This window comes from Miscanthus floridulus, chromosome 2, assembly GCF_019320115.1.
Source record: "Miscanthus floridulus cultivar M001 chromosome 2, ASM1932011v1, whole genome shotgun sequence".
In the NCBI taxonomy this organism is placed as follows: domain Eukaryota; kingdom Viridiplantae; phylum Streptophyta; class Magnoliopsida; order Poales; family Poaceae; genus Miscanthus; species Miscanthus floridulus.
The window spans coordinates 154,532,529-154,548,875 of NC_089581.1; positions in this window are offsets into that span (position 1 = coordinate 154,532,529).

Below are 16,347 nucleotides of genomic sequence, written 5' to 3' on the forward strand. Positions count from 1 at the left end.
AAAGGAAAAGCGAGGTGGAACGAGCACGCCAGCGAGGGCCCCTCTAACCGCTCGAACAAGAAGAAAACAAGCAGCAGCACGGGGCTCGCTCATGGCCGCTACTGAGTAGAAAGGTGGCTAGGCGCCCACCGAGAATGCTCTCGACCACTTCAAGAAGCTGCTCGAGGGGTCATTCTCAAACCACGCCTTCCCCGTTAAGCACCTATACAAGGACTGCACCCTCATGAAGCGGTTCTTGTCCGGTGACTCTGGCAAGGGGAACCAAAGAAAGAAGCCTGAGCCGACGGTAGACGACGCCAAGGGGAGGGATGGTGGCTTTCTGACCCCAGTCGGCTGCCTCATGATCTTTGGTGGGATGGCGGCCTATGACTCCAAGCGCCGCCAAAAGATCACATGCCGCGAGGTCTACGTGACTAAACCGGCCACGCCATCTTTCCTCCAGTGGTCGGAGTCCACCATCACCTTCGACCGATCTAACCACCCGGATAGCATCACACATTCGGGGGAGGTATCCGCTCATGGTCGACCCAATCATTGGCATGAAGCTCCTCACCAAGGTGCTGATGTATGGAGGCAGTGGCCTCAATGTCATGTATACTAAGACACTTGATGCCATGGGCATCGACCGATCACACGTCCGATCGACTAGAGCGCCTTTCCACGGCATCGTGCTAGGGAAGCAAGCCGTAACGCTCGGGTAGATCGATCTGCCCGTAACCTTTGGGGATCCGACCAACTAAAGGATGAAGACCCTCATCTTTGAGGTAGTTGGATTCCATGGGACCTACCATGTCATCCTAGGACGACCATGATACGTGAAGTTCATAGCCGTCCCCAACTACACCTACCTAAAGCACAAGATGCTGGGCCCATGTGGGGTTATCATCATCATGTAACACCCTCGGTGTTATGCCCTAAACAAATTACTAAACCATGTCATGAGCATCATGTTTTTGTGATAATACATGTGACAAAGTGTGTAGATAACATTTTTGTAACTTTAGATAATCAATAAAAATGTTAAATGATAAGTTATTCCATAACTCGTATGTATCAAGCAGGGTTCAAAACTAATTTTTGTTGAACAAAAATGCTATAGAACATATATGTGGTGCTTAAATAAAGTTTGGAATATGAACTTTGTATATGACAATGAAATACTTGCCGTGGAAAAATAACATTTCTAGCCAACATTTCTAAACGCCTAGAAAGGCAACTTGGAATCAAGTTCAGCTCAAAGACTTAGAATATTTTGAAGTTTATAAACAGCAAGGCAATGCAATGTTTGGCGATTTATTTTGTGAAATCGAGTTTGGAGGTGGTGTCGTGTTTTAGCTCGAGTTGGTAGCCTCATATCCTCTCTGGAGCATGGTAAAGATGATTTAGGTTCTAGAGCAACCGTTTAGTTTTTATAGGTGCTTTAAAATTCGTGCAAGACATGATTTTGGGCTAGTGCACCGGGTGAGCGCGGTCACCATGTCTCGGGGGCATGACGTCGCCATGCCTACTTGCTCTGCGCACGCACACATGCTGTCATGCGTGTCTGGCTATGACTGCCCATGCTGTGTTGCCGTCCGCCGCGTCGCCGTGCACTGAGTTGCCGGGGGTGCGCGCGGGTGAATTTGGGAAAAGACGGGGGGTTAAGCGAGAAGGTCTGAGAGAGAGAGAAATAGTGTTAGCACTTAGTTGTGATTTGGGAGAAGTGCGAGGCCTCTTTTGGGACTCCCCCACCGTGGGCCAGCCTCGTGTGGGCCGCGCCAGCGGGCCGCGTGGGATATTCGCTTTTCTTTTTCTAGGAAATTAGTGATGGTTTTCTAATTTAATTTCTGAGCTGATCTTTGTCAATTAATATAAAATCGTGTAGGTGTCCAAAGATTGTGAAACAAATTTTGTTAGTTTCCTAAACTTATGATCTATCTGCCGGTATAATTAGTTTATACATATACATGTTAATACTAGGAGCTATTAAATCATTTGAGAACACTTCATATTATTAAGTTAATCATTGTAGAAATTTTTGTGGTAAATTGGTGATAGCTTTAGTCCTGAATTTTTTATAGTAGCTTTATTGTATTATTATGTGCTCACTGTAATTTTTGTAGCCTTAGAATAGACTAAGCATTAGGGTAGTTAAATGCTCCTTGTGTCAATATACATTAAATCACTAGTAGAAATAAAGATATATCCTTAAATTGCCAAGCTAAGGGTTTGTTAGTTGAACCCAACACTTTGCTTGAGGAAGATGATAGTTATCTTAGTACCTAGGTCATTAGAGCTAGCTTAGTACCTTAACATGTGTATTCTAATTTTAAGAGTTGTTGTTGCCTAAATACTGAATTGTTGCATCATTATTATCGCATGCATGTAGAGAACGAGTCGGCGGAGATAGTGACCGCCGATGATCATAAGTTTGAGGAGATCGTCGAGGAGCATGAGGAGGAGATTCTCATGTAGGAGGAGGTCCCGGCGCCACCGATGACTGACTCAGCTGATACCGCACCTACCTAAGGCAAGCCTCGGTGCATAACCCTTATTTTTTATAATCAGCGTATATATATGTGATGTGCATTTACGTTATAGGAATTTTATAAAAACCACATGCATAGATATATCTGTCCTATGAGTCTTACTAGTGCAAGTTCGAGTAGCTGCTATGCTTAGGTTTTCGGTAGTGTGAGTAACTTACCGTTACTCACAATAGATGATTATTATAATTACTCTCATGATAAAAATGATGAAAGGAAAATGGAGACCGGGCAGGGATATTATATGGGTTATGGTGGGTGTGATGAGTTATGTCCTGTGGTCACGGGGCTTAGCTTGGTTACACTATTTTCCCAGTCCGTGTCGATTGAGGTCCGGCCGTTGTTGTGGATAGTAGTCAGGTCACAGACTTATTATCCTAAGAACATACTTGCTTATGGGAGCGGTAAGGCTCGTTACGCTCTTATCATGGGTTTTGGCTCTTTTCGGACCGACTGATTGGAGGTGGGGAAAGGTGGAGGTCTAAGCACCATACTGAGACCGGGTCTCAAGTGTGGGGGCTTAGAGTCCAAGTTTGGACGGGGACCTAGACCCCGTGACATGAGTGGAATGGGTTGGTCTTGTTTGGCACTCACGCCTGGTGCTCCTCCTCATCGACTGCAAGGTGGTCCTAAAACTAGTGTGAGGATCAAGCTCTGGCTACTGCTGCTCCTCCTCCTCCTCCTCCTCCTCCTCTGAATCTATGCTAGATAGGCTAGGGAGGTCATCAAACTTCAGCAGTGACTGAATTGGAGAAAGAGGTGGCAGTCCTACACACTCTCTAGCCTCCTGGTTGGCTTCACGGTTCTCCAACTGGTCCTGATATGCAGTCCTCACTGCATAGGTGCATGTGGTGAAGATGGCCATGATCCACTTCCCAATTTTTTCCATCTTCTTTTGCTTGGGAGGCCTAGATCGAGATGACTCAGGCATGTCCTCGACTAATGGAGAGCATCTCACTGCCCTGCTAGCACCTGTCTCTCAGGTCTTCTCAATTTTGTAGACGGTGTGAAGACCATCTTTCTCAAATATGTGGCCAGTGACCCTCTCAATCATAAACATGAGATATGGGGCATATGGTATCCCCTTTCTCCCATCCTCTATGGCGTTCCTCCGCTCACACCACATGAAGCGAGGGACATTAAATCTGTCACCTCTAGGAACAAATCTAGCAAGCACATTCCTGACATAGCCATTAAGATCAGAGGTTGCTCATCCTTGGGATTGATAGTGTGCCTGATCAAATTATTCAAAATGTAATAATAGCTCTTTAGGCCACTGACTTTCCCATCTACACTTCTTCTGTCAATCCACATATAGGTAATATCACATATCTCAGCTCTAGCCTCATCATGAATATAAGTGAAGCCCCGCTCCTCCTCTCCAAAACCAAGGATCCGGCTGAAAGTCACAAAATCAACTCTATAATGCCATCCCTCAGTCATCCAGTGAATCTCATCTGTGTAGATACTATAGAAGAAAGCGGCATGGAACTAGGCTAGCAGTTTCTCATTCCAATTATATCTGAAACTCATAATATCAGTGAGGCCAAACAACTCACAAGCCTTGATAACCTTATTGAATTCTGCCTCATTCTTTGCCTTCATCTCCTCCCAATCAACATACTGCATGTTGACAACTTTGGATTTCTTGGAGTTGAAGTTCACGGATGCATAGAAGTTGGAATGAAACTCATTCCAAAACCTATAGTCTATCTCTAAATCCTTTGGCTGCTCATGGGGATTGTTCTCATGTGCTTCCTCCACAATCTTCATCTTTCCTGCATAGTTGAGCACGGGATGAGCACGTGTATCAATAGGACGCCTCATGACTACATCCTCAGAATACTTTCTGATGTAGCTCCTGTCAAACTCCTCAAGATGAGGTGGAGTATCTGGGTAAGCACCTAAAGGAATAGTGTGGCCAGCCTCTCCAAGTTCTCCTCATCATGGATTATCTGATCTCTCCTCCCCCTATCTCTAGCAACATCTCTGCCTACTGCACTGCTGTTGCCCCCTGTAGTCCTACCATGACCACGATGAGGCATTTGCTTATCCCGAGGCTCTGTCATCTTCCTCTTCCCCCATCTGGTCATCATCACCTCTGGAGGCCATCTTAGTTTTCATGGATTGAGGAGAAAAGAGATGAATTGGGTCCATCCATGAGCCAGGTCTACTGATGATGATGACGTAGAAGAACAGCAGCAGGCCACAATAATGCCGGAGGTGGTAGCGTAGCTAGACAGAGCGATAGCGTCGCCTGTGTGCGTGTGGATGAGAAGAGAGACGATGGCTGGGAGATAGGAGAGGAGAGGGTTACCTGGGGCTAGGTAAAATAGGTAGAAAAGATGGACACCATGGTAACAGCTGATATGGGCTGAATTTCTAGTTGAAATTTAAAGTGTGGCACTGCCGCAGTCCACACGCGGCACTGCCGCAGTGTGGCACTACCGTAGGGCAGGCGTGGTACTGTCGTACTCCCCAGTACAGCAAATTTAGCTACTAACTAAATACTTCTCTATATATATAGGATATGGACACATATCTCAAGCGCACTATAATCAGCAAGAAATAATCAATACAAACAATGATCATAATGTACTTGTTTCTTATGATAAACATTTTAAGCACAATATTTGAACTTTTCTAATTCATTTCACCTATCCATGCTAGTTCATCAATCAAGGTGTGCTATAGTTCAAACCATGTTATGAGAATTAAGAATATTTAGCTCACTACGCAAAGCACAAAACCTTGACTCATCAAGAGGCTTAGTGAAGATATCTGCTAGTTGTTTTTCAGTGCTCACATGATGAATTTCGATATCTCCTTTGGTTCGTGGTCTCTCAAGAAATGATGGCGGATGTCTATGTTCTTAGTTTTTGAGTGGCTTATGGGGTTGTTGGCTAACTTTATGGCACTTTTGTTGTCACACAAGAGTGGGATTTTAGTGAAGTGACATCCAAAATCTTGAAGGGTTTGCCTCATCCAAAGTAGTTGAGCACAACATGCACCGGCTGCAACATACTCGGCCTCGACGGTGGAAAGGGCTACACAATTTTGCTTTTTAGAACTCCAAGACACTAGGGACCGTCTAAAGAATTGACATGTCCCCGAAGTGCTTTTTCGATCTACTTTACAACCGGCATAATCGGAATCCGAATACCCAAGTAGATCAAACCTAGAGCCCTTAGGATACCACAAGCCAAGGTTAGGAGTGTGTACTAAATATCTCAAGATTCTCTTAACGGCCACTACATGACACTCTTTCGGATTAGCTTAAAATCTAGCACACATGCACACACTAAGCATAATATCAGGCCTAGATATGCACAAATAAAGTAGAGAGCCAATCATAGAGTGATATACCTTAGTATCCATGACTTTCTCTTCATCATTGAGATCTAGATGTCCATTGGTTGGCATGGGAGTTTTGATAGGCTTGGTAATCACCATGTCAAACTTCTTGAGCATATCATGGGTGTACTTCGTTTGGTTAATGAAAGTTCTATCCTTCACTTGCTTGATTTGAAATCCAAGGAAGAACTTCAATTCACCCATCATGGACATCTCAAATCTCTTGGTCATGATCCTACTAAATTTCTCACAAAAAGAATGATTAGTACTACCAAATATTATGTCATCGACATATATTTGGCACACAAATATATCTTTGCTAACTTTGTGAGTGAAAAGGTTAGGATTGGCTTTGCCTATTTTAAAGCCTTATTTAAGCAAGAATTCCTTAAGGCATTCATACCATGCTCTTGGTGCTTGCTTAAGCCCATAGAGCGCCTTTTGAAGTTTGTAGACATGGTTGGAAAACTTGTGATCTTCAAAGCCCGGTGGTTGCTCAACATAGACAAGTTCTTGAATAGGGCCGTTGAGAAATGCACTCTTCACATCCATTTGATATAGCTTGAAGTTGTGATGAGCGGCATAGGGTAGAAGCATTCGAATTGCTTCAAGTCTTACCACCGGTGCATATGTTTCTTCAAAGTCCAAGCCCTCTACTTGAGTGAAACCTTGAGCAACCAATCTTGTATTGTTCCTTGTCACCACTCCATTCTCATCTTGCTTGCTGCGGAAGACCCACTTGGTGCCAATGACATTGGTATTGGGTTGTTCCTCCAAAGTCCACACTTGGTTTCTTTCAAAGTTATTGAGCTCTTCTTGCATGGCCATCACCTAATCTGGGTCTCCAAGTGCTTGTTCTACCTTAAGAGGCTCCAAAAAGGAAACAAACGAGTAATATTGACAAAAGTTTGCTAAATGTGAATGAGTTATTACCCCTTTTTGAAGACTCCCAAGGATGTTATCATTGGGATGATCCCATTGTATTGTTTACCTTAGCCTTGGATGCTCAATGGCCTCTTGTTTATCTTTTAGATCTTTATCATCATCTTGCTCAAATATGGGTTGTAGGTTTTGTCCACGAGCTGGAGTCGAATTAGCTGCTATTGACTGTGTAGGTGTGGCACTGCCACCCTCAAGTGCTGCACTACCACACTCTGGAGTTGCAACAGGTGTTTGCTGTAGTGTAGCATCAGGTACGTTAGCGGAAATAGGTGCAGCAGCAACTTGAGAAACCTCCACTTAAATGACTTCTTCTTCTTGTGGTCTGATATCACCAATAGCCAATTGCTTGATTGCTTCACATGGTGGATCCTCCTTTCCTAGAACACTTGAATCAACTTGCTCTACTTGAGAGCCATTAGATTCATTAAATGTCACATCTACCGCAATCTTAACTCTCCCGGAGGTTTTGTTGAAGACACGGTAGGTATGCACATTTGATCCATAACCAAGAAGAAAATCTTCATTAACTTTAGGTGCAAACTTAGAGGTTTTGGGTTTCTTGTTAAGTATGAAACATTTGCACCTAAACACTATAAAGTAAGACACCTTAGGCTTGTTACCGATTAGAAGCTCATATGAAGTTTTCTTCAACTTCTTGTGTACGTAGAGGCGGATCACACGTGTAGGATCTCTGGTTGGCCTAGAAAGGGGTGAATAGGCCTATCAAAACAAACACTCAAACTTTTATCATATTCACCCAGCGACACTGCCGCTCTAGAGAGTGGCACTGTTGGACTATGGCACTGCCGGGCTAGAATAGCGGCACTACCGCATCTGCAGACAACTTCGAATCACAGTTCAAAATCTATGAACAAAAACTTAGATCAGAGAAATTTCCTAGCTTACTGTAGGTATGACAATCACTGATCTAGAGCTAGAAGTGGTAGGAATATCACACACAAGTAGATTGACTAGAAACCCTAGAAATCACCTCAACCATAATATATTATGCAAGTAATATAAATCAAGCACAAGTGACACAATGATTTATCTTGTGGTTTGGCTCGCCACCAAGCCTTGCCTACCTCTACGTTGTTGAGGTTAGCCACTAAGGCTTAGGGCTTTCTAACCCTTTCTCATTCTCAAATCAAGAGACAACTCTTGAGATGAGGGGTGAGTTTACTAACTTCAAGAGATGGTTACAAACCTCCTAGGGCTACCACACAAGTTGACAAGCTCTACGGGTGACGCTCTAGCCAGCTAGGAGCCAAGCTCCAAGAGTAACAAACACAACCACTGGCTAAAACATGAACCAAGTGCTCTTTAGAGTTGGGGGAATCAATGGAGCTGCTCTTTAATCGAGTTTTGGACCCTTTTCCCTCAAGGATTGATGGAGAAATCAATGAATTTGCTTGGAGATTGAGGTCAACAATGGAGGGATAGAAAGAGCTTTTGCTCTATTTTGAGCATGCTGTAGTAAGGAAGAAGAGGCAGATAGCCATTAGGGAGGAAGGGTAAAGGTATATATACCCCTCAGCCCCCAACGGTCACCGCACCTAAGGGGTCAGGCGAGACAGAGCTCGTGGCCTCGAGGTTGGGTGAGATAAAACCCATGACTTTGGGGTTGGGCAAGACGGACCCCGCACCCAAGGGGTCGGGTGAGACGGATCCCACGACCTTAGGGTCGAGTGAGACCTTTTAATATGTGTTGAGCAATCCGAAGAAGTCAGCGTGGGCGCTAAGTTCCTTGTGTCATGACTCAAGTGTGGCAGTGCCCTCTTCAAGTGCAGCAGTGCTGCACCATGCAAGACAGCAAGGGTAATAGTGAAGTGTAGACTATCTTAGATAAATCTGAGGATGCATGTGGTTGTTTGAGCACTTGGTAGCATATATTAGCTTAAGCATTGTGTCCCCCTTTGTAGTATGACTTTTCCTATACTCAAATTCAAAATATAAAAGAATTTAAACCTTCTTTGAGTTTGAAGCCATCTACATTTGTAATTGGGGGCTCCTCTGTTTTATGTAGCATCCTCGAATATAAATTCCTTACTTGTCATCTCGATAAATCTCATTAGTTCTCTAATTGCATGGTCATTATCACTAAAACCCACAATTAGGACTTGATTGGACTTTTAGCATGCCAAGCCAAGTCTTTCATCATTGTTTAGGAGGAGCTCTACAAGCGAAGCCACACTAGGATCCTTCAGCGCTACATTCCCGTCGAACAAGGGAGGCAACTACTGAGGGACATTCATGGTGGGGTCTACGAACATCATGCCGCATCTAGAACCCTGGTTAGAAACGCTTTCCGATAGGGCTTCTACTGGCCGACCACAGTGGTCGACACTGAGCAGATTGTGTGCACCTACGAAGGGTATCAATATTATGTTCGGCAGACCCACCTGCCACCCAAGCACTCCAAACGATCCCTATCACATGGTTGTTCACAGTCTAGGGGCTCGATATGGTCGGACCTCTCAATAGAGCGCACGGGGGCTACACGCACTTGCTTGTCGCCGTAGATAAGTTTACAAAGTGGATAGAGGCTCGGCTAATCTCCGTGATCAAGTCCGAGCAGGCCATGTTATTCTTCCTCGACATCATCCATCGCTTTGGAGTCCTAAACTCTATTATCACAGACAACAACACATAGTTCATTGGAAAGAAGTTCCTTTGATTATGCGATGAGTTCCACATCCGCATTGATTGGGCTGCCATGGTGCACCCTCGCATGAATAGGTAGGTCGAGCATGCAAACGGCATGGTCTTACAGGGTCTCAAGCCTAGGATTTTCAACCGATTGAACAAGTTTGGCGGGCGTTGGGTCATGGAGCTCCCCGTGGTCCTCTAGAGCTTGAGGATGACCCCTAGTCGGGCCATTAGCTTCACACCCTTCTTCATGGTCTATGGTTTCATGGCTATCCTCCTAACCGACCTCAACTATGGGGTGCCGAGGGTCAGGGCATACAACGAGCAGGGAACCAAGGCATCCCTTGAGGATGCCATGGATCAGCTCGATGATGCATGCGATGTTGCCCTTCTTCACTCAGCCAAGTACCAGCAGGCACTGTGCCGGTACCATAGCCGTTGGGTGCGGGGTCTAGTACGGGGTTGCAGCCCTAGTACTCTGCCTCGTCTAAAGCAACAAAAACCATCACAAGCTCTCCCTGCCGTGGGAGGGACCGTACACCGTCGTAGAGGTGCTCCGACCAGGCACCTACAAGCTCAAGATCATTGATGGAAATTCTATGCCAACGCATGAAACACCAATTAGCTATGTCGCTTTTACACCTAGCCAATGCATATGCTTAAGAATGATGTTTCTGAAATACAAAAATGTTCTCTCTTATCAATTTCGCTATCGTTCCCTCTATCTTTAGTGACACCCGACCTTGGCAATGGTAAGAGTATATCCACTCAGAGACATTCTCTGCACCTGACTCTCTCTTATGTTAAGATATCAAAGTAAGGGCCACGGAAACCAACCCTGAGTAAAATTGGTCGGACTGCAAGAAACCTATGCTCCAGCGGCTATGGCATTTTTGCTCACCAGCATGATCAGAGTTGTTTCGCCCACATCCCAAGCTTTATAGTCTTAACCATGCAAAGGGTCAGAACACATTAACCTTTTTATAAAAAAGGACGAATGACCAAAAGATTGTCCAACCATAGCCGAAATTAAAATTTGTCCATTTATTAAAAGGTCACTATTTGGCCAAACTAACTATTTTTTCGGGAGGATGATCTCATCCTCCATCTTGGTAGATAAGTCCTGTGCTAGAGGGGCCATCTCCTTCTCGATGTCCTCTAGCTCGGCATCAGAGTAACTGGGTGTGAAGCCCTGGCTCATCGTCTCTAGATATATGTTCTCATAGTAAGAACGTGCAATCACGAAGGACCGATGAATGCCGAAGCGAAGTGCGTCTCTCGCCATCTCGCGTGCCCAATCCATGATCCAGACGGCGCGGACCATGAAGAGCTTGTCTCCTATGCCGGGGCTAGCTTGAGGTCATCGTAGACCAGCTAGACGGCGATGCACTAGGCATCGTGCTCATCGCTCTCCTTTAGGAGGGTGGTCTTCACCTCACTGAGCTCCTTCTCCAGGCTATGGCTCCTCATCACCTTCGCCCTAAGCCTATGATTAAGACCAACCCAAAACACGTACCAGCCATGTTGAAAAGCCTACCGTGGATCCTAGAGAGAAGGATGGCAAAAGAAGACTAGGGGCTTACCGTCCACATCCACCTAGAGCTTGCGCGCCTCGTCACGCCGCTAGGCCACCTCGGCCTCCAAGTTTCGGGCCTGCTTGTAACACCCTCGGTGTTACGCTCTAAATAAATTACTAAACCATATCATGAGCATCATGTTTACATGATAATGCATGTGATGGAATGAATAGATGAAGTATTGCAACGCAAAATGATCAATAAAAATGTTAAATGAGAAGCTATTACACAACTCATGTATATCAAGTATGGTTTAAAACCAATTTTTATTGAACAAAAATACTATAGAACATATATGTGGCACTTAAATAGAATTTGGAATATGAACTTTGTAGATGACAATGAAATACTTGTTGTGGAAAAATAACACTGCTAGCCAACATTTCTAATAGCCTAAAATGGAACTTGAATTCAAATTCAGCTCAAGGACTTGAAAGAATTTAAGTATATATAAGCAGCAAGACAGTGCAATATTTGGTGATTTATTTTGTGAAATTGAGTTAGGAGGTGGTGTCGTGTTTTAGCTAGGGTTGGTAGCCTCATATGCCATCTTAAGTATGGTGAAGATGGTTTAGGTCCAGAAGCAACCGTTTAGTTGTTATAGGTGCTTTAAAATGCCTGCACGACACGTTCTCAGCCTAACTCGCTGAGTGGACGCGGTCACCCAGCTCAGGCGCTTGACGTTGCTACGCTAGTCGCACGTGGCCGGCCATGGCTACCTCTGCCTGGCTGTGGCCCGGCTGCCGTTGGCCCACCACGCAGAGTTGTTGCTGCCGCTGGCCCCGCCGCGCAAAGCTGTTGCTGCCGCCTGTCCTACCCTGCGCTGCGATGAAGCCACTACCGGCGCCGTCACCTCGTCATTGCATCCACACACTGCTACCTTGCCTCACATTGCTGCTACTGATGCCATCGTGATGTCGTGCTGCGCTGCTGCTGCTCGCTCTGCCACCGTGGACACGTGGGCTATCCCGTCGACCCGCCCTATGCCGTAACACAGCCGCTGTAGGTGTTGTCGCCTCACCATCATGTCCATGCCTTCCTCTGCACCCCTACCCCACTGCTGGCTTGGTTTGGTGCTCACCATAGCCACGTGCACATGGTAGAGCTCACCGTTGCCTTGCCATTTATGGCACTGCGGTCGCGCGGGCCATGCCAGTCATGGACGCGTGTGCTTGTCCTCAGTGCCTGCACGTGGGCCTCCACGATCAAGCTGACCGCATCCTACCAAGGCGAGGTCAAGCTAAGCCCACCAGTCATGGCCTGTCTCTCTCTTTCTCTCTTTCTCCCTCTGCTGTCGCCATCGAGCCACGCCATCAAATTACCCAGCGAACGATCACCTCCATTCAATTCAGTGCATCCATGGTTTCAACATCACATCCTCTCGCTGCTCGACCCCACCTAGCATTAAACCGTGCAAGGCCAAGCTCCAATTTAGAGTTTTCCCACCGTCGTGCCATTAAGGCCATGCTCGGCCATGGTCGAGGGCAACCCTCCTACCACCCATCCCGAACCAATTCACCTGCACCACTAGCATCGCCTTGAGTTCCTCTTCACCCTGCGCGCCTTAACTAAACTGCTACCACCTCCCCGTCATCGCTAATGAGACCATGCCGCCATGGTGCGCCGCCACACGGCTTGGCCACACATGGCCATCCCTTCTCCGTCACCTTCTTCTCCAACCATCACCTTGGCTAGGTCTATGGTAGTCTACTTATGCTAACTCGTTAGCCAGTTAGGTCCTTCGATGCCCTAGTTTGCCAGAGTAGTCACGTCACCATCATGGATGGTCACGCGTTGCCATAGCTCACTCTAGTGCGTCCCACCGCCCTGCATTGCTGCTCGGTGTAGGCAATTGGACCATAGTTGAGTGTCGGCCTGACCGATGAGCTAGTGCGGGTCTTTGGTGGCCTGCGTGGCCACCCTATGGCATCGGTCGCCGTGCCGCCAGGCACGGGTTAGCCGGGGGTGTGCGCGGGGAATTCTAGGAAAGCCAGGGGGTTAAGTGAGAAGTCTTGTGAGAAGGGGAAATAGTGTTATGACTTAGTTATAATTCAAGGGAAGTGCGAGGTGTATTTTGCAAAAGCGCCAGCGCAAGCGGGATTCCCCCACCGTGGGTCGTCTCGCGTGTGGGTTGGTGTCGCGTGGGCACTTCAGCGGGCCACTGCGCGCGCGCACTGGGTCGTGTAGGCCGCGCATGTGGGCCACGTGGAGAGATTCTCATTTCGTTTTCATAAGGAATTAGAAATTGTTTTCTAATTTAATTTTTGAGCTGATCTTTGGTAATTAATATAAAATCATGTAGGTGTCCAAAATTATGAAATAAATTTTATTAAGTTTCTAAAATTGTGATCTATCTGTTATTGTATTTAGTTCATATATATACATGTTTATACTAGGAGCTATTAAATCGTTTGAAAGTGCTTCATATTATGAAAATGAATCATTGTAGGAATTTTCATGGTAAATTGATGATAACTTTAGTCCTAAATTTTTTATGGTAGCTTCATTGTATTATTATGTACTCACTGTAATTTTTATAGCTTTCGAATAGACTAAGCATTAGGGTAGTTAAATGCTCTTTGTTTCAATATACATTAAATCATTAGTAGAAATAAAGATGTATCCTTCATTTGTAAAGCTAGATGTTTGTTAGTTGAACCCAACACTTTGCTCAGTAAAGATGATAGTTAGTTTAGTACCTCAGTCATTAGAGCTAGCTTAGTAGCTTAGTATGCGTATTCTTAGTTTAAGAGTTGCTATTGCCTAAATGTTAAGTGTTGCATCATCATCGCATGCAGGTAGAGAATGAGTTGGCAGACATCATTACCACCGGTAGTCACGAGTTCGAGGAGATCATTGAGAAGTACGAGGAAGAGATTCTCATGTAGGAGGAGGTCCCAGGGCTGCCACTAACTGACTCAGCTAACACCACGCCTGCCCAAGGTAAGCCCCGATGCATAACCCTTATTTTTTATAATCACCGTATATATATATATATGATGTGCATTTACGTTATAGGAATCTTATGGAAACCACATACATAGATATATCCGTCCTATGAGTCTTACTAGTGTAGGTTCGAGTAGCTGCTATGCTTAGGTTTTCGGTAGCGTGAGTAACCTGCCGTTACTCATAATAGGTGATTATTATAATTACTCTCATGATAAAAATGATGAAAGGAAAATGGAGACCGAGCAAGGATATGGTATGGGTTATGGTGGGTGTGATGAGGTATGTCCCGCGGCCATGGGGCTTAGCTTGGTTACATTGTTTTCCCTGTTCGTGTTGATTGAGGTCTGTCTGTTGCTGTGGATGGTAGTCAGGTCATAGACTTATTATCCTGAGCACATACTTGCTTATGGGAGTAGGAAGACTCGTTATGCTCTTGTCGTGGGTTTTGGCTCTTTTTGGACCGACTGATTGGAGGCGGAGAAATGTGGTGGTCTAAGCACCATATTGAGACTGGGTCTCAAGTGTGGGGGCTTAGAGTCCAAGTTTGGACGGGGACTTGGACCCTGTGACAGGAGTGGAATAGGTTAGTCTTGTTTGCGCCAGGGGTACAAATGGGTCGTGTGTTTTGGGGTACCTAGCTGGGATATATTGGTTCGTGAATCGCCGTTTCCGTGAGACAGTATGACTTGTCTATGGTCTAGCACCATAGTAAGAACTGGAATATGAAAGATGATGAAATGATTCTGATTGCTCAACCCTTGCTCAAAAGTAGAACATGTGCTTACCTAGAATGGTTAGTTAATGAAGTAATCATGACTGCTAATTAAACTAGATCTTAAGGACATACTTCTAGAAATGCTTTCCGTAAACAAAAAGAAAGCAGCAAACCCATATTGCCTATCATATCCTTGAGAGTCAGGCAACTATTCTCACTAGTCGGGTAAGTCTTGTGAGTATATTGTGTACTCAGGATTTATTTTACCCATGTTGTAGGTGCAGTTTGAGGAGTAGCTCTTATGTGGAGGATTCTTCTGGTGGGCATAGACGGATCCTTGTATCGTTTTCACTAGATGTTTATTTTTATTCTGTTGTTTAATTATCATAATTTGAACTCTGGTATTGTAATAAATAATTTCCAAAAACTCTTGTTATATGAAGTGGAATAAGTATTGTAAGCTCGTACTCATTATTGAATTCTGGATGTAAAACATGGATCGTTTCAAGATCTCCCTTGGGGTCTGCTCGATGGGAACTGTTCGATGTAGCTCACTTTCGAGGTGTTTAGTGTCTAGTGGAAGATGAGCGCCTCCAAAAACATGTTATTTCGAGTGGTTCTACCATAGGTGGTATCAGAGCCAATAATGAGCCTACGAGTTTAAAAAAACTCTTTTCACAACCTAAAATTTAACCAACAAAAGCTTTATAAAAAGTAGGATACGATAAATTACGTAAATAAGTATAAGCCCTAGTAATATGGTCTATCTAGGATAGTGGCACTAGTTTTATCTATTCAATCTTCTATAGGTAGACTAACTTATATTGCGTAAGAATCGTTTAGCATACGGGAAGTGAGTGTGCGCTGTGCCAAAAATTATATACGAATGCCGTTATATTCTGGCCTGAGCGAACGAATAGGTCGATCCATGCATCATGAAAAGAGAATCTTGCTTAAACTAAACTCCCCCACACGTATAATTTTTGGATAGCAAATAGATAGGATAATAAATAAAGAGAAATACTTCAACTCTTAAGAAAAAGTTCTCGTTTGTAACCATTTATCGGGCCTTATCATCTCTCTAGTCGTTTGTTTCTAAGGATGGAGGCCTTGTCCATAACGGTGGGTACCTATCTGTTTACATATGAACCTGAGGTCTGGTCGCGGGAGCCCTAGTGCTGGGACGGGCCATGGTCATGGTGAAGACTAGGGTGAAAATGGTCGTGGCGATGATCATGGTAGTGCCAATGGGGAGAGCCACGAGGCCCCACTCCTTGGTCCTCCTCCTCTGCCACCACCACCATCTCCGATGACCCATGCAGAGATGATGGCTGAGATGTTGGCAGCTCGTCGTGAGTCGGCCCGTGCCCTGGAGATGCTGGCATAGGCTATTGGTGGCTTCACCCATGGAGGCCCTAGTGGCAATGGTGGGAATGGGGGTGGTGCCCATGGTTCCGAGAGGCCCTATTCCTATCAGGACTTTTTAGGGACACACCCGCCCATGTTCACGTCGACTGCTGAGCCGATAGACACGGAGCATTGGCTTCGTATTTTGGAGCAGAAGTTTTAGCTGCTCAATGTGACTGACGAGCAGAAGGTGTGTTTTGCCGCACAACAGCTTCTAGGATCTGCT